The sequence below is a fragment of the Crassostrea angulata genome, chromosome 9 (genome assembly GCF_025612915.1).
Source record: "Crassostrea angulata isolate pt1a10 chromosome 9, ASM2561291v2, whole genome shotgun sequence".
Classification (NCBI taxonomy): Eukaryota; Metazoa; Mollusca; class Bivalvia; order Ostreida; family Ostreidae; genus Magallana; species Magallana angulata.
In genome coordinates, this window is record NC_069119.1 from 38,509,933 (window position 1) to 38,535,375 (window position 25,443).

Genomic DNA, 25,443 nt, shown 5'->3' on the forward strand with positions numbered 1-25,443 from the left:
ACAATGTCTGGTGGATTTCTAGGCCATTTCTCCAACTCTGTATAACTATTAGATGGTGTAAATTAACATGTTAATGTTATTAAAAACACTTTTATATGGATTAAGATAATTAATAACTTAACTCGTCTTAAGTTTATTAAACTGAAATTGAATGTTGCAACTACTTTATTAACTTGTGAAAATTGTAACTTCCACGACAGCATAGTGAATGAGTGATTCAAACAAGAATTTATTTTAACAAATTGTCCTAATTGAGTCAAATAAATTAAAACTTCTTAAAGTAGAACATGAAACGTAGCCAGTACTCTTGGTTTGTCAACATGTTGTTTACAGTTCGCATTTCGCTAAACGGGTCATTTCGGTTTGAGGAGAATCATGTACAGTCACTAATAACTGGAATTTAAGGAAATCAATGGAATCCTCAAAATCTTATTTCACCAAATGTAGTCATTCAAATAAAGGCAGGTTACAAACACCTATCCAACTCTGAAGAAATGTCCTCATTTGATAGCTGTTGTGAGATTCTTAGATTCGATAATTCAGTCGAGAGAGATTTCGGTGTAAATTCAAATTACTGTCCATTACAGTTAGAGTTATTTCCTTTTATAAAAAGTTATTGAGTAGTCAGAGTTTATGTTGGTTTAGTGTCCTCTGGCTTTTTAAAAACTCTCCTGAGAATTGCCTACGAGAAGAATATTGTTGTATTTCCTTTAAAAGCATGATGTTGATGTTAAGTCGCTTTCTGGTGCTTTGTCAACATTTAAAGCATGAGAGAGAGAGAGAGAGAGAGAGAGAGAGAGAGAGAGAGAGGGAGGGTTTGTTGGTCTTTACTGCACAATATGCATAATAACACATTTTTTTATTTATTAAACTAAATTGTGTAAAAAGAAAACAAATATGTCTTCCTGTCGATATCTATAAATTCCTGTTAAATGGTAATTAAATTGGAAAAGCATATTGTAGCTTAATTAGTGATATGAAATAACAGATGAATATAATATTGCAATAGAGTAAATATCACTAGACACAATATAAGCTTATTGGTTAATTTTTTTGTCTGGAGAACGTGCCAGATGAAATTTTTTACAAATAAATTATTGACACATTGTTGAATTGAATTAAAAAGTAGCATCACCAAAAATGCCAATATTAAATAAAGTATGAAAAGAAAAAAATGTTTGCAGCAGAAGTAAAATTGCATTATTTCAGTGAAACATCATTCAACATAACATGACTGGCATATTAGGTGTTTCTATAGCTAAGATATTTTGACTAAGACAGATACAGAAAAGTCAGAAGATCCCCAGTGGTGTGGGTTTATAAACAACCACACCATAATCTTGATTCAAAATGGCAAATTCACAATTTTGTCTGAAATTAGCAATTCTTCTTTTAGCCAGCATCACAATATTTGTTCAAAAATTACTTAATAATGTTCTTCTACATAATTTTTTTTCTAGAGAAGGCGACTGTCACCAGAGGAGGATGCTAAAATTTTATATTCGGTCTGGTCTAGATAAAGACGGATTTCAAGTTAAATACATTTCTGATTTCAAAGGTAAATTTGAGGTTATACAATACTTATTTAGTTCACCTGAATGAAGCTGTGTATTTAAGCATTTCATTGGTTCATAAGCAAATTACCAATATATACTTCTATCTAGAGACGCTGTTGCTCAGGTGAGCTACCCGCAACGTTATTTTTTACAATCCTATTCTATCCTATTGTGCGTTAATCCTATCGTATCGTGCGTGTATATTGTTCTATCGTGCGTTAATCCTATCCTATCGTGCGTTAATCCTATCAGAATTATCATTTATCAGTATTTTCGTTTATCCTATCGTGTTAATCGTATGCTGCCTTATCGTGGGAAAGTGATTTTATATTCAAGTTAAAAGTCGTTCAGTAAGCCGCAAACGATAATTTATTGAATAATAATGCACAACTAGATAAAGCACACAATCAGATGAACAATATTGAGTTATATGTAGTCAATTACTTTATTTCAAAGATATTTTAAAAAGAAATGAACAAAATATAATCATCTCTACAAAATGGAGATAAATGAGTAATATGAGCAGTCAAAATTTAAAGGAACAGGGTAACATATTATTTACCCGTACATTTAATTTATTAAATCGTACGCGGAGAGTGTCTTACTGCTTCACACATCTTGTACATTACACGATGTACATATTTTATGCAATAATCTTTAAAAAAATAATTATATTAATAGTAGATTTTATAATAATTCAGAACAAGATTGAATTTTATTCTAAGCCACTATTTTCCGTGTGAATTTTCATCAGGCTGAGCTGTTCTGCGATTGGCTGATAGGTAACGTAAACAACATTAGTGTATATGTACAATACAGATAATTTTAGCCCACCTCAATTATATTTTCAGTGTATTCATTTCAAATGAGGCATCTATATTTAGCAGTACATTTCGTTTGAAAATAAAATAGAAATTCTGCTTATAACTTAATTGCTTCGTACCTTTTGTTTATCAAAGTATGCAATCATCAGGTTTAGTGTGAATATTGTATATACTCACTGGATAATGAGTTTATCCTGAACATCATTTATCCTTTCCTATCGTGTATCAATCCTATCATATCGTGTATCCTGCTCTATTGTGCGTTAATCCTATCCTATCGTGCATGTATCCTATCCTATCGTTTATCTTGTAAAAAATAATGTTGCGGGTACTGTATGTGACACATATTGTTGAAAGTATAGAATGGTTTTCTGTTTAGGGGTGAAATTGATACAAAGTGTTGTTCTTATAATATAGTTCCCTCTTTCATTATGAAGTAAACAGGTATGTAAAAGTACAATGAACTGTGTTCAGTAAGTTTAGAGTAGAAATTGCGGGATCGGAAGCAAGCGCAAGATAATAGGTATGTAAGCCTCATAGTTTATTTAATAATCCATTGACAAGCTAATTAAAACGGTCGCTTTTCTTGCGTAAACCGATGTCTGATTATACCTGAGCTACTGGTATATGTAACGGTACATGATCTATTTATCTATGACTGTTTGCGTCTCTGAAAATAATTATCGGTAATTATTTAACATTAAGGAAATCGTGTAAATGGTTTGTCCGAATTTTTTTTATATTAATGAGCGGCAATTTAGATACTTTTACCCTCTTACTTCACAGGGTTAAAAAAATCTTGAATTATATTTTCACTATGACATTGAAATAGTGAAAATTCGATTCGCGTAAATTTTATATACCGTTCTAGGTTCTGAATCGCGGAAAAAACATGACGCGGAAAAAACCTGATATACGGTATATCTTAGTTATTACAGGTCCTAACTTCACCAAACTTGAATGGATGGTGTGTCTTATGATACAGATGCACCTGACAGGCATGGATGTTGAATCTGAGCCATAGGTTGTGGATGCTGGAGCAGGTTAAGGTTTTAATTGTTAGTGCCCTCTGATGATGATATCTTAGTTATTACTGGTCTGAATTTCACCAATCTTGCATGGAGATGCGTCTTATGTATACTGATGCACCTGACAGGCTTGAATGCTGAATCTGAGCCATAGGTTTCGGATGCTGGATGAGGTTTAGTTTTTTTCGAACATGTCGCATGTTTTATAGATGATAGCTTGCGTAGTTGATTTAACTATATTATAAATGAAACGCAGAGGTTGCTTCAGATGCAGAGCCTGATCTCCATTATCAAGGATGCTAAAGAAATCTCCTACCTCACTCAAACCTGCTCGATAAATACATGTAGATGTGTTTGTTGATTAATGATATAACATTATTCCTTTGATATAGTATTGTTTGGTATGAAACAATATGAATATTTAATATGACACAATATATTAATATCATATGTAATATTATAAAAAGTTGTATGATATGATATGATATTGTATCAATTTTTTTTTTATATTTTATGTTATGATATTGTGTCATGATATCGTTATGTATAGTATTGTATATCATGGTACAATATTGTATAATATTATATTGTATTATTAATTTATTATTTTATCACATGATACTATTAGATAAGATATTGCAAAATATAATATTGTATCCTATGATACAATATTGTATATTCTATAATATTGTATCATATGATATTGTATATGATATTAGTTTCTGTAATATAGAATTATATCACATAAAATTGTATAATATGATACTGTAATATTATATAATATTGTATCATACGATATTGTATAATATGATATTGGTTTATAATATGATATATTATCACATCACATGAAATTGTATTGTATGATATTGTAAAACATATTATTGTATCATATGATACAATATGTATAATATAATATTGTATTTTATAATATTTTACTTTATCACATAATATTGTATCATTTGATATGATACAATGTTGTATCAAATTATATTGTATCATGTGATACTAATAGAATCATTCATTATTACGAGTGTGGGATAGTGAAATTCCACCGAGGGGACAATATTCACTGTCTAGGACGAGGCTTTGCCGAGTCCTAGACCGTGAATCTTGGCCCCGAGGTGGAATTTCACTATCCCACACGAGTTTATAATGAATGATTATTTTTCTTGCATTATATTAGCTTAAAAAATGATGTTTGACAACTTTCTGTTATGACGTTCAAAAGATTACTTTCGGTTTATCCCTCTGCGTGCTTCAAATAGTGCAAGTTAAATGAAAGCATACGACAGTTTTTTTAATTAAAATATGAAAAATTGTAATTAATTATGCAACACAATTACTTAATGGATAATATCAATGCACTATTTTGCATTTCCCTACAGCAGACAACGTTTGTTTACGTTTTAAAACGGCGTAGTAATACACAGTGTAAGACAGAAAAATCTCACACTGCTGTCTCACACCGGACAAACCGATCTCACACCGGTGATAATGCGAGAAAATATCATATTATGTATTAAAAATGATACAGTATCATACAATATCATACTATATTTTACAATATAATATCATATGTTTCAATGTTATGATATATTATGTAATATGATATTGTAATATAATACTATATTGTTATATATATTATATAATGATATTGCATAATTTGATCAAATACAATAACGTATAACACAATACAATGTCATATCATACGTTACAATATCATATCTCATTATTGTTTATTATGGTATTTTATTGTATTATATGATATATGTTGTAAATATGATAGGATGCCATATTTAATGTTATATTATTGTATTGATTAACAAATGAACATATGATTATCATACAATTTTTAAACAGATGATATACGATATTGTGTCAAAACAGAATTCATGAATATCCAAGATCATAAAGTATGATTTTCATTTAATCTGATAAAAGTGGTCTCTTAAAGGTGAAGTCTCATAAGGGTGATGTATCGTCTCGGTGAGCTTTGTAATCTGTGATTACCTATGTTTTTATAGATTATAAAGTGCCTCAATTTTCTGGATTGGATATCAATTTAGGATTGACAAATGTATAATGGATACTGTTAACACAAAAGAAAACCTGGTTTTCTGTCATTTTGACAGCTTTTTTCTTGTTTAAGTATGGCCCTGAATTTTTTGGGTGGAGGAGGGGGCGGGTTGTGTTGATGACAATTTCATTAGGTATGTGCTTTTGGAACTCAAGATGGCTAATGAATATATAAAAAAGCCCTACTTATTTACTAATTTAAAAAAAATTGCCACCCTCCTCCATCTCTTTAGGAGAAATTTGGCCTGAGAAACATAATGATAATTTTATGTCACCTAACCCATGCAAATTTGAATTATCAATGTTTTTTTCTGTATTTCAACAGTGAAGTGGTCAAAGGAAGATACAGCAGATTTGAAATCTCATTTTAGAAAGTACATATTTACTCAGAAAGACAATAACAGGGAATCTATCATGTAAGTAACAATTTATTTAGCTCATGAACTGTAAATTAAAGGTGATCATTTGAATTGTTACTTCAAGCGAGCCTGGCTAATGACATGAAGTTGGCTGTTAGCCCTCCTGTCTGTTGACTATTTTGTCACAAGACCACTAACTGCATGAGAATAGACTTAAGTTAAAGTTTTTATTTCAATGTGATTCCTGCAGAATATGACTGTAGCGACATGCCGAAAAATACATAACCTGCATTAGATGTTAAATATTTATCATATAATATTTTATATTATAATTTGAATTTTACATTATAAAGTAATTAAGAATGGCAACATTTTGAGACCTTTTGTAATAAATATCCCCCATCATAAATGTTGAAATATTCAGAAATTAATGACTTCTTGTATAGTATGAAATTATGAAAAATAATTACAACAAACAGCTAACAACCTTGAAAATCCATTTTAAAAATACATATTCGAAGCGAAGCAGACACAGTCGATGTTGAAATTAAATACAAAGTGGGTAAACTAATACTCTTTATTTTATCTCGTATAATTTTGCCAAGTCAATTAAGTGTTCGCTGCTAGAAGTATTCCCTGTTTTATACACAATATCATTACAGTCTTCTGTACCCTGAACCTCAAACCAAACTTTAATATTTAACAGCCCAGACACGATAACACTGGATTGTTATAATACAAAAAAAAACTGCCGATAAAATGTACAGCACGATACTTGACATATTTTACAAAACTTTTTTGTTTGTAAGAAATGATAAAAGTAATGATACAAGTAATACATGATATTATTACTGACCACATACTGGCCTCATTTATTGAGTACATACACCGAATCCAGTCATCAAAAAAATTGGAATGTAAAAATCAAAATCAATTCTCTCAAAAATATGACGACCAGAGGCTACTAAAATGTAAACTTGATCTGTTGTTTGACATTTTGAACCAAGTTAATATTATTCTTCAAACCCATAATGAAAAAAATTGTGAAAAACTGAACTGGGATAGACAGATGGAGAAAAAATCTCTAGTTCCCTTCAGTGAAGTCGGTTGGGGAGTTTGTTACCTAATTTAGGATTATTTCATTGAGATTGATTAAAATATTAATGTTTAAAATGATGACTTTATGCCTATTTACGTGGTGTTCATGAACATGTTTTTAAATATATAATTAATGACAAATCATTCAATCCTCTTTATTTTTTACAGGTAAGAAAGAAATTGAAGACTTCCTGAAGACAAATAATATATCATCATTAGATGGTCTTCATATGAAGACAACAATTTCCAAAGCCAGAACAAAGATTTTTAATGAGAGAAAAACGGCGAGGCTAAGAACTTCCAAAAAACTCGCAGAGTTGGAGTTGGTGGCTGTATGAATAATTTAGAAATGAACATGACTTGTGAATATGCACATGAATAGTATGTAGTTTTCTAGTCAGATATTAGCAATTAGTAATTCTCAAGGGGGAGTGGTCACGATTTTGGTCAGATTTTTATTTTTGTATTTTTTATTGTTTATAATGCATTAGTATAATGCATTTCTAATGACCAACCACAATTTGAGTGTTAGTTGTAGTGTTATTAGCCAGATGCAGAGCTTCAATTCTTTGTTTTGTAAGAAGGCTTGTGTCTTATTTTTTTGACTTACATTGGTTCAATACACCGGTAAAAGTTCTTTTTCAAGCTGATTTTTTTTATCTGCTAATTTGTTTTGTACATCAATAAACAGCTCCTTGTATTTGTCAAAATCATTTCATGTCTTAACCTGGAATTTCAAAATGTAAACAAACACATGGCACAAGTCTTGTTTACATTACTTATGTTACCCTTGTGTACCAATCAAATGTCAACTTTTTGTTAAATGACGACTGTTTATTTTTAGCTTAAATTTTCAAACAAATTTTTGTCAAAAATTTCTCGGCACCTATTAATAGCAGAGGCTTAAAATTTTAACCTCTTTGTGTAGGCATGCCATATGATGGGATCCATTTTTAAAAAAAATGATGTCAACTCCCTGTGAAATATCGACTGCATATTTTGTATATTCAGATCAGAGCAGGGGTATCACTTTTGAGTATTGGCTCACAGATATCTTGTTTGTTTGTAATGAATTGACCTTTAGAATTTTGTTTCTTTTAAAAAAAAAATTGATATTTGTTGTTACCAAGAATAATTGCAGATGTAACCTGTACATCCCTATAGAAAAGATCTGTGTTGCAAAATGTTACATACTGCAAATAACTTGATGCCTTTTATGTTAAAGGGGCATGGTCACGATTTGGCTCAAAATTAATTTTTCTCTTTTTAATGTTTACAATGACTTAAATAGGCATTTCTAATAATCAACCAAAAATTTGAGTGTCAGTCGTGAAGTTATAAGCGAGATATAGAGCTCACAATTTTGATTATGTAACCAAAGCTGAGGTCATGATTTTGATTACCGGTACATTTTAAATGTTGAGGAAAAATGTCCGGTTTAGACCAAAAATGAATGTTACAAACGCTAGGAACTGTTTCTTTAAGCTAAAAACGAATTAGAAAACTCAGCTAGAAAAAGAACCTTTGCCGGTATATTGAACTTATGTAAACAAAAACATGGCACGAGCCTTATTTCCATTATATTTTATTGAAAATGACAGTTTGAAACATGAGTTTTCATAGTGTTCATAGCCCCACCACACCGAATCAAACAAAGCTGTTTTTATGAAGCATCAATAAAAATATTTATATCTTGAATTTCATAATCCTGTAGGCACCTTGCATGTACAAGATCTTGATCTTAAAGAAGCTTTGTTTAATTTTCTTTTAAAGTAAGTTATGATATTGTCGTGTGTTGGAAAAGGTGCATCTGTAGAATAAATTTAAACAAAAACATTGAATTATTGTGAAATTGTCTACTGAAGAATTGAATGAAATAACTCTGATTAAAAGGACATTGATTTAAGTAATGATGTAAACTTATGTATTAGATTACTAGTTTGATGAAACAACTCATCAATTTTCTGAATTTGATCCTATGAAATATTGAAAAAAGTTAAAGTATTAAACATTAATGATGCACTGAAGATGAATTACATTTTTGTTCTGAACTTGCTTTTAAGAATTTAAGTCTTAATTTGTTCAATGAGTAAATATTTTAGATTGTAATGATATTTGCATTACATTTATATATAGTAGATAATGCAATAATGAATTACTTTTATGATCATTTGATTCTTAACTTTAAATGGATGTTTAATTTAAATCTTGATTGTCTTCTGAACATCATATTATTTAGTTTTAACACAGTCTTGCTCAACTAAAAGTGCAAAGTGTTGAAAAAAAAGTTTGTTAAGAATCACTTTGTAACTGACTGCATGATATTTGCTGAATTAAAAATTCAGCTTTGAGCTATGATTGAATGTAGACTGGTCATTCAAGGGAGAAATGAAAGACATTGACTAAAATGTTCCACATTGTTGTAATTCTCTTTGACTTTTGCTCAAGAATTTTTGAAAACAGTACAATTGATGTTTTAATTTTTATGTTGTTTTTAAAGAAATGAATAATAAGTTGGAACAAGTTGAATTTTTCCTATAAAATTGTTTGAATATGTAATAAAAGAATTTTAGAAAGCCCAATTTTGTTTTTCTGGTATTTTTTTAAAGTTCCCAATAGTTGTATTTTGAGATGCAGATAATGAAAGATTATTTCATCATTTTATTTCTAGTGTTTTTGATTCATTAATTTGGAACTTTGGTATTGTTTGAGACACTTATGTAGGCACTGAAATATTTCATACATTTGTGTAGTTATTTTTTTTATTTGTCACTCGCTTCTCAAAGTCAGAAAATACCTACACCTTTTCACCTTTTGACATGCCTTTAACTGAAGTTTAACCTCTGTAATATTAGAGATTAAAAAAATATATAATAAAAAGTAGGAATCATCGCAAATTTAGAAATTAAAGAACTGATAAGAAAAGAAGTTTTTTTATTGTAAGAATAACTTGATGATATTATAAATTTAACCTAATGGCGGGCCTTCAGCCATGTAAGGAATGTTTCACTAAGCTATTTAAAATTATCTCATTATAAATACAAAAAGAACACAATGTAACACTTTAAATGAGAAACATTAAAATATTGGGCACCTTAAGTTGGAATATATCAATTTACATCTGGTCTACTTAAAGTGCCCATTGTAAATAAATATACAAATGTCCCCGTAAACAGTGCGACATGGTTTCTAAATTTTAAGGGGACACGAAAATTGTATATTTTTTATCTTTACGAGTTTTATGATTTTCTATAGAAAATTGGCCTTTGGTAACCATACTATTAATTTTCATGTTACTCATATAGTGTTGAGAGTAACATATCAAGTTATACGAAATGTCCCCTTAAGGTTCAAAAAAATATATAGTCACCCTAAGGTTGAAAGCAGATATATATATATATATATATATATATATATATATATATATATATATATATATATATATATATGACTCAAATTTTTATTAGTGTAATAGTATGAAATTTATTAACTATTATATTGATAAATCTAATTACAGTTTTGATATTAATTAGTTAAGATATAATATATTTTTAGCAATACATGTAGTTATATTAAATCACCCAGGTAGAACACCTAGGTTTACCTGGCTTAAGTTAATTAAGGCCCTTAGGATATATGGTCCTTATATTGTATTTTTGAAGAACTAGATAAGGATATTGATGTTGAAGAAATTAAAGTAGTTATTAAGAAATTAAAAAAAGGTAAATCACATGGTGACGACTGTTTACTTAATGAATATTTCATTGAATTTGAAGAATATTTGTTGCCTATCCTACATAGACTTTTTAATTGTATACTACAAACAGGTTTCTTTCCTGAATCATGGTCTTCTTCTATTATTGTGCCTATTTTTAAAAAGGGAGATAAATCTGATCCTAATAATTATAGAGGAATCAGCCTTGGTAGCAACATGTGTAAACTTTTTACTTCCGTATTGAACAACAGACTTATAACATGGTCAGATGAAAATGATGTCATTACTGATGCACAATTTGGTTTTAAATCTAAATGTGGTACAAGTGATGCAATCTTTGCTCTACATACTTTAATTACTTCATCGTTGGCTAGTAATAATAAAAAACTTTACTATGCCTTTATTGATTTCAAAAAAGCATTTGACTCTGTTGATAGGTCTAAACTTTGGATGAAATTGTCAAAAATTGGTATCCAAGGAAAACTTCTACGTGTTATAAAAGGGTTGTATAAAAATGTTAAAGCATGTGTGACTTCTGATGGACACTTGAGTGATTTCTTTAACAGCAATCTTGGTTTAATGCAAGGTGAAGTACTTTCACCCATTTTATTTAATCTGTATGTAAATGATTTTGAAATCAATTTTTTAAATTCTGAATGTGTACCATTTGAAATTTCATCACTGAATCTTTTCCTTCTTAGGTATGCTGATGACATGGTGATTTTTTCAGAAACAATTGCTGGTCTTCAATCACTTTTGGATGAATTAACATATTATTGTAGCACATGGAAATTACACATTAATGTTGATAAGTCAAAGATTGTTGTTTTTAGAAAAGGTGGAAGGGTAAAAGAAAACGAAAATGGTATATTTATGGCCTTATTACTGGAAAAAACCTTCAATGTGTAAACTTCTGCAACTTTTTAATGTTGAAAATGTAAAGGAACTATGTAATCTGGGTAAATTTATTCACTTTGGTTTGAAATTAAGAAAAGATTTACTTAATGCAAATTAGATGTTGATATCATAGTATGTACACTTCTGCCACATTCTCCTGTTAACCTACCTGTACGTGTATATTGTTTATATTTATTGTACTGATGAGCTGTATAGCTTAAAGTTAATAAAGAACTTGAACTTATATGGTCAATCAAAAGGTGTGTTTTTACAGAGATAATCTATTGGTTTTTAAGTTTGTATAGTTGGGTTATTATAGTATTATAGTATTATAGTACTTGTTGATTTTACCTACAGATCTACGGATCACGTTTACAAAATTACGAACATGTAATCATCGATTCCCCATTGAAACATGTAGATGGCATAATATTGAAAAACATTTAAGAAAATGTACAATGTGTGATTCTAATAGTATTGGGGATGAATTTCATTATATTTTAGAATGTACATATTTTGTAAACGACAGAAAAATGTTTTTACCCAAGAGATATTATGAAAACCCAAATATTATAAAATTTAACGAGCTCATGAATACTTTTAATGTAGAAAAACTAAAAACATTGTCAATATTTATTAAGAAAATTTTCAAAGTCTGTTCTTCCAGAAACCAACTTTAACAACCTATTGTATTGTGATTTTAACTTTTTTTTGGTCATTATTACTTCTACTGTACATGTGATCCTTGGCTGTATTCGTGTACATTTGTATATACTGATTTTGAACCTCAAATACCAGTGAACTGGTCTTGAGCGAATAAAGAATTGAAATAAGTTGGTTTCATTGGTCTGTGGATTTCCCTCCAGAAGTTCTTTGTGTTTTAAGACATTCTTCATATTAAAGCTAAGGAGACAAGACTTGATGTTTACGACTTAGAAAGACCTTGATACGTATAGACTTTACTTCATCTCATATTGGTAAGCTAACATTAATTATTTCTAACCATAACAGAAGTGCTAATATTTAAGTAATGGTATATATCCTGTAATTTAGCAAATCTAATTATCCTTTTGCACTTTCTTAGTAAGAGTGATTTTTTAGTGAAAGAATATTCATTAAAGTATATTGAGCTTCAAGAACTAGAGGTAATACTAGTGAAAACCTTATTTTAAAGTAATCTGTATTTTAGTATTAATTATGGAAATATATATGTAATTTGTAGTGTCTGTCTCTGCTGTTGAAGCTAAAAGCAAAGTGCACATGCACTCATAGGGCGTGGGACTGCCCATTCCCATATGAATGGTATGGATTATGTTTTATCATTAGTATTATAACGTATGTCAAATTCAAAGACATCTCATATATAGCTGTAAAGCATTTTTATGACCTGTATGGATAATTATGTGTAATTACATGTATAATTACATATAAGAGTTATTGCCCTTTAATAAGAGTAAAGCATAACTGTGTCCATAATGTATTTTATACATATCACTTACTATTGTTATATTTCATTTCAGGGCATTCATTTTTTTTATCTGTTATCTATTTATTATATCTGTAATCTGTAATCGCTATAATAAAGGGATGTCCAGAACCTTATACAGTGTTATATATTAAGTATAGAACCAGCACTGTTTCATTAGCACTATTAATTTTTCTTTTTTTAAAGGTAAGTTTAGGAACAATTATGTTTGCTGCGAGAAAAAGTGAGGGGAGGGCTACCCCCTCCCCGATGCTATGTGCCTGATGGTTAAGTATAACGGGTTATAAAGCGTAAATTGCCCCAACCCAGGTTATACTCGTATAACTTGGGTTGACATTCATTCCTTAAATAATTTAATTCTGATTGCAGCGCCTCATTTGATTGGCTAAACAAATTCATATATTTACATTCTACTTTGTTTTTCTGTGATCTTCAAATGCCTCTAAATGCAACAAGTAGTCAAAGGTCAAATTGAAGAGTTTTATAATGACGTCACAAACGTTGAACGCTGTAAACTGCAACGTCACAAGCGAAAATCAAAGTTCACGCTTGTGGCTGTTACTGTGGCTCTTCCATTAACTTACCCTTAGGATAAGATAGGAATTTTTAAATATGAATCACATTTGCAGACAAGGCAAGAAGTTAAAAACGCGCGTTACTCAATTTATATGCACACACCGCTGCAGTTATGAGAGTGTATACTTCAAAAAATCACGATTCAATGCTATAATATACCTAAATCGTATAAAATACCTTGCCTACGTCACAATACGACGCGCGTGTGAAACGTATTAATCCGCTTGTCGTTACGTTTTAATTTTGTACAAATCTTAAGGTATCCCACTCCTCAATGTTCTTGTATCAAGAATTTCTTGAGAAGTATTCTATTGAAATCTGTAGACAAAACACACTTAAATAATACAAAGATAATGGGAGGTCAGTGTTCATCCCTCTGAGTTATGGTCAATTAAATTTGACCTTTTTGCACCTAAAATGCGATTTCAGCCTGATCAGGATTTGTTGTCAGAATTTTTGATTAAGCAAACTCTTTTCTGAAAATGTTGATTTTAATTATGTACAATGGTCACACTGAATAGAGGGATTACGAAAAAAAAATTGCATTAAGCTGCATAAATGTTTGTATGACCTTTTTGCACTTAAAATAGAAAATTTTTATAATAGATACAATTTGATTTGAAATAAAAACATTTTGAATATCAAGAATTTTAGAAGATTAATCCAGTTTGCCTACATACGTATTCAGTATCAACTTTACATAAAAAAAACATGGATGTCAGTGATTTCAAAATTTAGATACATGGCTTCAAAGGTAAAATTATTGCAAAATTTGGCTTTAAAAAATTCAGACATTTTCTATATATTTGCATGATTTTATGCTAAACGTTGATCATTCTCTCAAAATTTAGTTTAGTACAAGTCATAGAGAACCTATAGAAAATGTCACAAACCTATCAAATGTTAAAAATGAGAATAATGAATAAAGTATAATAAAAAGAAAAGTATATTGAAAATTCATAAAATTGCTTGTTTCTGTCATTTTCGACTAAAAAACCTTCCGCACGAGAAAATAGTTCCCCCCAAAACTTGTTCGTTTCTTGAATTCAAATGGATTTTCTTTACGAATGTTGTGAAATTATGAAATGATGATCTTTTTGTGAGGTTTAAATTAATAAAATCATATTCATTTAAAATATAATGAACATCTGCGCAATGAAATCAAAACATGAGGAGTGATATACCTTAAACATCTTTTAACTAAAAAATTGGCTTTATTTTCTGATTTTAGTAGTAGAAAATTATATTATAAGGAATCATTTAGTATAATAACTTGGAACAGTTTACGGTATTTTTTTTATAAACCGCTTTGCTGTTAATAAAGCACTGCCCCATGTTGTGTTATATTGTATAGCAATCTAGTAGATAGAAACTAAATTCATTCCTTAAATAATATTCAAATAATGATTCCCCATTTCTTGAATATATTCCTTTAAATTCCGGCTTAATTGAGCTGCATGTGTATGGTGTCTGGTTAGGGCCTTTTTAGTTTGCGCAACAACGTGTTCAGATAAACATGCCGTCGCGCTAACACACATCCGGCAATCGCACTAACACAATTTTGCACAACACGTCGTTCCGCTAACACACAAAGCGCCATCGCACTAACGCAACTTTGCACAACCCACCGTTGCGCTAACACCCAACGCGCTAACACAACTTTGCACAACACGCCGTCCCGCTAACATACAACACAATATCGCGCTAACGCAACTTTGCGCAACACGCCGTCGCGTGCAACAAACAATCTTGACAGAATCACTGTGGGTTTGTTTTGTTTTTTGTTCTTTTTTTTTTTTAGTTTTTTTCTTATTTTTACCTTGTTATCATAGCCAAAAGTGTCAATTTTTCTATATAACATGTACAATAACTTCTATTATATTTTAAATCAATTCAATATTCATATTTCATAACTTAGATAAGCTTCAATTACTTTCTATATAGTTTTGAAATTGCTAAGATTTGTCATTTCTATATCGTTGGTCTCTGTTACCATGGCAACAGTAGCCCTTATCAGCAATTTTTTTTGCATCTTGCTACTTATTACATCAATATGTATCATTGTATGCAATATGAACATTGATCACTATGAGTATGGCATGCCGTTATGATGTGTTGGCGCTGCGGCGTGTTGTGTGTTGGCGCGACGGCGAGATGTGTCAACTTGAAGTCGTGTAAGGTTGCTTTAGTGCGAAGTCGTGTTGTAAACAGCGTGCAAGCGCATTGTTATTAGTCCCCTAACGGTTTTCACCAGAGGGGACTATTGCTTTCCTCTGCGTCCGTCAGTCTGTCCGTCCGCCTTTCCGACCGTCCGTCTGTCTGCCCCACTTCAGTTTTCCACACTGTTTTCTTTATGCGTTTGAGGAATAATATGAAATATCCCGAACAGCTTCAAAATATCAAACTACAGATCAAGTTTACACTTTTGTAGCGTCTGGTTGACACATTTTCGAGAAAATTTATTTTTTATATTCCAATTTTTTAATGTTCGGGTTCGATATTCTGCATAACAGTGCGTAATTGTTTTCACAATTTCAACAACCCGGTAGGGGACTTGTATTGCTTATGCAATACTCTCAGAATGTTATTAACGCGCTAGTACATCTTCACTTCGCGCTAGCGCGTTTTTACTAAACGTCAAGGTATTGTATTGTTATAAACGCACTACCACGTTGTCACTCCGCGTTAGCGCGTTGTTTCTAAAGTTGTACTTGCGCGTTGTTATAAATGCGCTAGTGCATTGTCACTTTGCTTGCTCGTTGTTTGTAACGTGCTATAACACTTTTACAAATGGTCCTATCGGGAAACCATGTTTCTTGCCCATCAAGTTCGGCGGTTAACATTTGACTTCTACGGTTATCAGTATATGATTTTTATCATCATTTAAATCATTTTTTACAAACATTAACATATACTTCCTGAAGGCAGTAAGTTCAACAAAAACACTGTATAAAATGTTCTCAATAAAATTCATCGTTAAAAAAGATGAAGTTTCTCAGGACCAATTTGACGTTTGAAATTAAATTCAAGAACATGAATGTCAATTATTTTGTGAATGTGCACGTGCTTTGATGAAACCAAAAATGTACATATCAAATTGTAGTTGATATGTTTAATTTTTTTTAATTGTCAATTCCTCCAGAGGAACTGTACAGACTGTACACACTATAGAAATTAAGCATCATTTTTTCACATGGTCAAATTCCTGTTTCGCACACATTTTTATCATGGAGTGAAATTTTAGTAACTGTTATCTATTCATAAATGCACCTTTCCCTTGGTACAAGACGATAATTTTCTTCAGTTATAATGGCCAATGTGGGGGTGGATATCCTTTGGCGGATCTAAGTCAGTGGGGAATTAAGATTTGACAAATGTTACATCCGCGGATTCAGATTTTTTTTTCCGTAAGAGGAGTGGGGAGGGGGGTCCGACGGATCACTATGTTTAATGGTTTATAATGGTCATAGCATTTAATGTTAATTCTGTTAAATTAACGTTCCTCCAGACATCAAACTTTTTTTTTATATCCTATTATTACATTACATTTGAATTTTATTCCCTTAATTTTATTCGTTTATTTTCTACAAACCATATTAATGGAATGGTCCAAAGTTAAATATTTCAAATGTATCTAAACGAAAAGCTTCAAAATAGATCCCCATAAGTTAGTTTTAGGATTGTGTGCAGTGTGACGTAACACATGGAGTTTCTTGATACTTCCAGGTACGTATTCTGGTAAGATAGACTTGGCAGATTTGTATACCTTCTATAATAACCAAACATTTTGCGTTCTGATACGGTGTAATTCCTCTCATGTTTGTTGAGCGACCGTCCACGAAATACAATTGCGCGCTCTTTTCCGTTGTCATTAAATTGTCCGAGGATAAATCCTAATGCAGTAGTTAGGGTAATGGGATGGAGTTGTCTGGATATGATAAAACCGATGGCGATGTGAGGGCTGTTTTCAGCAGATCGAAGACTGATTGACTGTCATCACACCATTGGATTTGTTTGAAGGTCCCTCATCTCAGCGTGAGCAAAGTATCCGAATGTCTCCTAACATTAATTGTCTTTTTTAGTAATGCTGTTAATGGTCCTATGATGGTACTATAGTCATGAATACATTTTAGACAGTAGTTACATAGGCCAAGAAAAGATCTGACATATTTAGTACATTTTGGTTTTGGGAATAACAGCATTTGTCTTAGAACCATCCACTTGGACTCAATTCTTGGTAATGGCATGGCCAAGATACTGCTCTTGACGTTGAGCAAAAGACCATTTGGTAGGTTTCAATGTAAGACCTGCTGAACTAAGGCTAAAAAAGATTTAATCCAAATGCTAAGTGTGTTGTTCAAAGGAGCTAGAGAAGAGAAGAATATCATCTACAAAGACAAGTCAGGTTTTCCAGTTAAGACCCCTAAGTAAATGTGTCTGAAAGCTAGCCGGGGCATTAATAAGACCAAAGGGCAAACGTTTTCACTGATATACACCAGTAGAAGTAACTAATGCTGATTTGTGGACAGTTTCAGGATCCATGGATGTTTACCAAAAACCAGAAGCTTAGTCCAGAGTAAAAAATATTTGTGTTTTAGAAATTCTAAGTGTGTCACAAACATCTTTTAAACGAGGTAAAGGAAATGTGTATTGTTTGTGACAGAGTTAAGCCTTCTATATTACACCGCAAAACGGAGTTGCCATTATTCTTTTTAACCATGACAACTGGACCTAGCCACATATATGTTGACTCTTCAATAATACTGGCTTGTAACATCTCTTCTAGATGTCTATTCATCTCAGCATTTACTTCTAAGGACTGTCGATAAAAGCGCTGTCAGACAGGAAATACATCACCAGATTCTATGCGATAGGAATTAACAGCACAATAACTGTTGCTTAATTCTGATAATTCCGATGCAAAAACAGATCTATGCTAGAGGGATGTGGGATTAAAATCGGAGTCAGAGAAATCAAAATCCATTGGGCAACATTGAGCCCCCTCACCCCTCGATTGTCACACTGTGTAATGTGCAACATGTGGTGGTTGGTGGTCAGAGTGTACATGGTGTTGGGCTGTCTAGAGATAGTACAGTATCAGGATTGACAACTGTGGCAGATACATTGCATGTATTTGCTGACAGAGTAATTGGGTCAGTTGTAGGATTGATGACTTGCATATAATGAATCTAGTTGTTATCAACCAAGCATTTGGCTCTTAGGAAGGGGTTGTGAAGGTTCCAACAGAACATGAGCACCTTTTAATGAACTTGAGAAGAATACCTTAAAGGGACATGGTCACGGTTTTTTGTCAAAAATAATTTTTCCAATTTTAACTTTTACAATGCTTCAATAAGGCATTTTTAATAGGCAACCAACAATTTGAGTGTCATTTGTTGAGCTATAAGCAAGTTACAGAGCTACCATTACAGAGCTACTATTTTTTTGCTACAAAAAAGTTTTTGTTTACAATTTGAATATTGAATTGAAAATAAAACCTAAAATGAATGTGCTAAACGTAAGAAATTGCCAATTTATGCATTAAATGAATAAGAACATAGACATACTAGCTTGAAAAGGATTTTTACCAGTATGTTGAGCCTATGTAAACAAAAACAAGGCATGAGGCTTGTTTACATGACAAACAATTGTGAGACCTGTATCTTGCTTATAACTCTACGAACGACCCACTCTCAAATTTTGATCATTAGAAAAGCATTTCTAAAGCATTGTAGGTAATAAAAACAGAAAAAATTGAATTTGACCAAAATTGCGTTAAAATCAATTTTTGTCTTTCCCTAACCTAGTCATAAGAAACATATCAACACTAACAGTGTTTTCCATGATAGGCATAATCAAATTAACTGAGCTGCTCGATTTGGGTGTACAACTAGGCTTGGGTTTTGGAGATGTGGTAGGTTTTAATAGGGAGGGGGGGGGGGGGCTTAGTAAGAGTGACTGATCTGGCGCCAAGTGTTAGTCGATCTATGCCTACTATTGAACTGTGGACGTTATTGTATAACTAAGCCCCGCCTAGTAGAAGTAATTGTACGCTATAATTATGATAAAGGTTTTCAATCCGATTTAAGGAATTGGTAGCATAAAAGAAAAAAATACTGCACCAAGACACATTTCGTTTTTTGGATATCTATGAGTACGAACTTATCCCATATAATGATAGACTGTGTTCAATACCTCAGCAGCTACAGGCAGATACATTTGTTCATTTTATTTAGATCAGCAAATATGGCTGCACCAGACGAGGAAACAACGATAATATGTGTCTATCTCCAGCGTGAAGGATCCCTTTCCTGCCCATTAACTAAAGCTCTAATGGCCGCTGTTAGAAAGAGAGGATGCAGACAGACTTCAAAACCTGACTCACTTTTCTTCATTCTAACTTCCTTGTTTTGAACATTTTTCTTCACTTTTAAAACTTAATATTTGACAGCCGGGAAAAAAAATCATATCATTAAGTATCAAGATTATTACTTCTATCCATTCATTGCTCTATGACCACATGCATATATTTTTGTCTATTTTATTTGAACTCTCTTTCTTCTTTTTTTCTGTCTGTCCCTCCGTCTCTTTTTTCTTCCCTCTTTTTCTCTGTCTCTCTCTGTCCATCTCTCTCTGTGTCCATCTATTGCTCTCTGTCCGTCTGTCTCTCTTTCTCTCTCTCTCTCTCTCTGTCTGTCCGTCCGCCTCTCTTTCTTCTCTATTTCTCTTTCTCTGTCCGCCCCTCTCTCTCTGTCCGCCTCTCTCTCTCTCTCTCTCTCTCTCTCTCTCTCTCTCTCTCCGCCTCTCTCTCTCTCCGCCTCTCTCTGTCCATCTTTCTCTCTCATGTCTAGCAAACCACACAGATGTATCATTTACTTACTCTATCAGTGGCAAATATCTTTGATGTGCTGAAGCACTACGTATTGGAGAGGCTTTCAGTCCTTCTTATGTACATCGTGGAAATTCAGGATATGTCTTATATATGTTTCCTGAAATTGTTGTACGGACGTTTATGAGAATCAAGAAATATAAAGTAACGTCTTGTTTGTTAATATACATGATATTAAACTTATTTTTCACGCCAACTAAAAAAAGTACATGTACATCTACACCTATGAATCGTATGGTTCTTAGTAATAAACTACAATGCACATTTAACTTACCAGATTAATATTTTTCAAGACACACTCTTGTTTACATGCACATAGCAAGTAAAGTGGTAACGTTTCTGTTGCGCACTTAAGTCTAGCTTGTAAGTGTTTTCGTTATTCGGAAATTTGTAGTTTATATGAACACATACGTAAAGCTGGAGTATAATTTATTTACGGAAATTACTACTTGTAAATAAATACATTCGATGTTTCAGAGACGATATACATCAGTATGCAGAATTGTAGATAAGTTTAAACAATTCAGAGCTGTTTAATGTTTATTTTCTTTCTTAGGGGATACAAATATCACAATTACAAAATACAATGTTAATGTAATATTTACATTTAAAAAAAAAAAAAAAAAAAAAAAAAAAAAAAAAATTGTGATCTTATTTTATCCTCACTTCATTTCCTTGCAGTAACATTACTTTATTTAAATATGGTGGGTTTTTTTCACCATGCACTGTTACACTTTTGTGTATGGCCCTACTGGGACGCCATAAGTATATCCCTGTATCACTCATCAGTCGTCTGCCACACATATAGAACTGTGCATTTATTCATCAGCACCCAATCCCTATTTTTGCAGAAAGCAATATGAATCAGTAATGGCGGTGAAAGTGCTGCAATAAGAAGTAGGGTTAAATACAGAATATGTTGATACAGGACGAACACCTTCCCAGGAGAGCGAAGCTTAAGCAAACTCTTAAAACAAAATCAAGGTACTGGTGGTACTGGAAGACGCCTCTGATTAGTGATGTGTTAAAGGATAATTTATGGACAATATCTACACTATGGTCAGATACAGAAACTTGTGACACATACATTGTATTGTCTGTATGTTCTATATTCAATGAATACCCTCTAAAAGATCGTTGACTTGCTTTTATATGTTATCATGTACCGGTACTAAAGTTTCATAGTGACATGTATTGAAGTTCCAAGCATAGACACGATTATCGAGGTGAGGAGAATGGTTTAGAATTCATTGGTTGGATTCTACCTCTATCACATAGTGTCAGATGGAAGAGGTAGTAAAATGTCACACTATACAGAGCAGGGAATGGATCAGTAATAGTTGCTTATAAAGCTTTGTCAATAACAGCAATAATCGATGACAGTACTGGTAAAATGGCAGGCATATGAAAAGGAAATATACGTCTATAGATAATTATTTAAGGCATTGTGTAAATGGACTATCTAATTAAATATGACGTTAAACAGTGACTGCGTGATCATCAGAGAATGTGAAATTATAATGCATTCTAAAAGTATGAATATTTATAATGTCTATTGCATTTAGATCAGTAAATATGGCTGCACCAGACGAGAAAACAACGATAATGTGTGTCGATCTCCAGCGTGAAGGATCCCTTTCCTGCCCATTAACTAAAGCTCTAATGGCCGCTGTTAGAAAGTGAGGATGCCGACTGACTTCAAAATCTGACTCACCCTTCTTCATTCTAACTTCCTTGTTTTGCAAATTCTCTTCACTTTTGAAAGATGATATTTGACAGCAGGGAAAAATATACCCTATATTTAGTATCATGTTTATTACTTAAAGGGAAAGGTCAGGCAAAAGTAAACAAGAGTTGAAATATTTATATTTACCATAAAAATAATGTCAACCACTAAATTCTTCTTAACATGATCATAATTCAGCAACAATCACTGATTGAATATCAAAGTTTGACAAAGTCATGGGAGCTGCCATTTTGATGCTCTCCACTGTTTAGAGTTAAATATGTTGTGGCTTATCATCGGGTTTTATCCCAGCATCCCGATAACTTCCAAATGTTCTGTGATGTCAGCATACCCCATTCACAGTTCTTATCAGTTCACATGTGTGGTCAGTGTCTAGGGAAGTTACACATCCTTGTTGTTTCTTAAACATCATAAATTGAATAATAGTAATGGAAAGAACATATGGATTACGAATTAGAAGATCAAATTGGTCATGGTCAGTTATACAATCTATCTCTCCCATATTTTCTTTTGTATAATCGCAATGTTTACAACACATGCATTCCTCGGCAGTGGGCATGACCTCAAACTGTCTACAGGAACACCATTCCTCTAATGTTGGAATAATTGGACTTAATGATTTATTACTGGCAGGCAGATTTTCAACTTCTTCAGTATATTCAGGTTTGAATGCATAAGGTACTATCCCAAATATATTTTCTTGCGCCATTCTTGCAGAGTTATGTTATACAATAAGTGGGTCATTTTATCGAAGTGGTATGCTGACGTCACAGAGATGCTATCATGGCAGCCTCCATGCGCTTGCAGGAGATTTAACACTGACCAGATAATTAAACCAAGTTTGATGGCTTAAGATGAGATCATGAGATTAAGTATATGGTGGATGTTTTAAACAAACTTTTGTTTATCTATTTCACTAGAGATGTGTTATACCTGACCTTTCCCTTTAAAGCCATACATTGCTCTTTACCTGCATGAGTGTATTTTTCTTTGAACTCTCTCTCTCTCTCTCATTCTCTCTCTCTCTCTCACCTCTGACCCCAATCCCTCCACCCCTGCAAACACAATTACATGTATTACGTTGCCCCCCCCCCCCCTCCCCTACAAACACACTCCTCATGAATAAATGAACATCAGAATAGTCTGATAACAACTAAAGCCTTTACGTGTGGTTCAGTGCATAATAATCAAAATTCTTTCACAGTGACGTTTTATAATTTTTAATTTTTACAATACAAATATCATACTTGGCAAAAAAATAAGTTTTTAAAATTTTGAAATCTTAAGTAAAAAATAGAAAAGTCCCAGAAACATTTGAACTCTCTACAGACACGTACAGTGGTAACAACGTTATTGTTGACAAGCCAATCGTGTTAAATAGTTCGTGTAACGTGGGTGATCGTTTGTGTAACGTGCGGGATCGTGCGTGTATCAGGAAAATTGGTTTGCGTTTTTTACCGTGCGTGTTCGTGCGTGATCGTGCGGTTTTTTCGTTTTGTAACTTTTTTTTACGGAATGCCAGAATTTATTCTTAAAACAAAGACAAGTAGTTTTTGTAGAACAATGTGAATTTAAAACTTTTTTAAATAAGAACATTGACGGTTGTTAACATTCATTCTCTTTTTTGTCGTTAAATACATTTTTTTTTTTATTTCCATAGCTCATTTAATCCTTTGTTCGGTCGAGTTAGTTTTGCTTAATTTTATATTCAGCCTATATCAAGCATCAATTGTGTCTTGACAAATAATTTCAATCATATTAGCAAAAGCGACACGTTGAATGAAAGCGGCCATGCTTACCCATTCTCCGTTTTAAACTAAACGATTATCCCCAACGTTTTTCTTTCAAAAGAGAATACGATACGCATTATTATCTATTAGATTGTATACACATTTGTTTGAAATAAAATTTATTTAGACGCTTTAAAACTTAGAATAAATAGAAATAAATCAATTATGTACTGTAAATAATGAAAATATTGGATGTGAAAAATCGAAAAATATGGAACAAGGTAACAAATTTACCTGTATCCCGCATAGTTAAATCGTACGTAAGAGAATTAAATTACATAAACAGTCAACTTGTATGTAAATAATTACTTGTAGTTTATGGATTATCTTCATTTCTATTACACTTAATTATCTTTAACTTATGATATAAGTTAATATTCGTTATGGAGACAAAAATATTAATTTGTGTGTGAATCCTTTATATTTGTGTATGGATGTGTAAAAGTGTTACAAAACAGTGCATGACTAAAGTACATGCCGCTTTTCAATAACACACAAACATAAAGCAATACAAAATAAAGTAATACGTTTCCTTAATTCAAATCTTAAAAATTAATTTAGATTTTGCGTGTTTAATGGTGTAGTATCGTTCGGTTGCGTGTTTTATCGTTTTTGTTCGTGTATCGTGAAGATTCAGTAAGTTAGTGATCGTCCGTGTATAGTGCGTGATCGTTCGTGTATCGTGCGTGATCGTTCGTGTGTCAGAATCGTGCGTGTCGTTTGTCAACAATAACGTTGCTACCACTGTAGTTAACGCTCTAACCCATTGCACCTCACTGTTAGGTAACATTATTTTGGGGGAAAATGTTATATTTATACTTTATTTTTTATTTAAATAGGGAGTTCATCACGATATGCAAGTGTCCTGTATCACCTTAAATCTAAAAGGTGTGCTTTACATAGTTATTTACCTAAAACAATTGTACAAGGGGTTTTAAAGAATAAAGTCATGAAAAATACATGCATGTTACAAGAAAATGATTTTACAAAAAAACTGATCTTTGTCTGAAGTTACGTAATCAACACAGGTCTACAGGTCGCATTAGCGGGTACTAGTTTTACCCGTATTTTCGGTTAGATGGGTTTCAGGTGGTGTACATAACGGTATATGTTTTCCATGTGCAGAATAGGTTTAATTAACATGCATAAGCGTTCTTTTGTGATAATCAGCTAATTAATGGATTCATATTGTGCTTTAATTGGATTATCATTATGATGTTGATCAATTTAGGTAAGCATAATGTAGTACTCGCACAATATTATGATACACCGGTATCCATAATGATTACTTTCACTTTCTTAATATGTGATCTCCCTTTGACAGCATACTGTATCATCATCTTTTAATATTTTAATTAGCTCATCATTGTTACCTGTCCTATCGCATTTGCACAGTTTATGT

The 25,443-nt window shown here is 32.1% G+C and overlaps 1 pseudogene; it reads right to left on the reverse strand.

The window, feature by feature from the left end:
- LOC128163710 (uncharacterized) overlaps window positions 1-20,868 on the reverse strand; it is a 66,046-nt pseudogene extending 45,178 nt beyond the window's left edge.
- Between the last annotated feature and the right edge of the window lie 4,575 nt (window positions 20,869-25,443).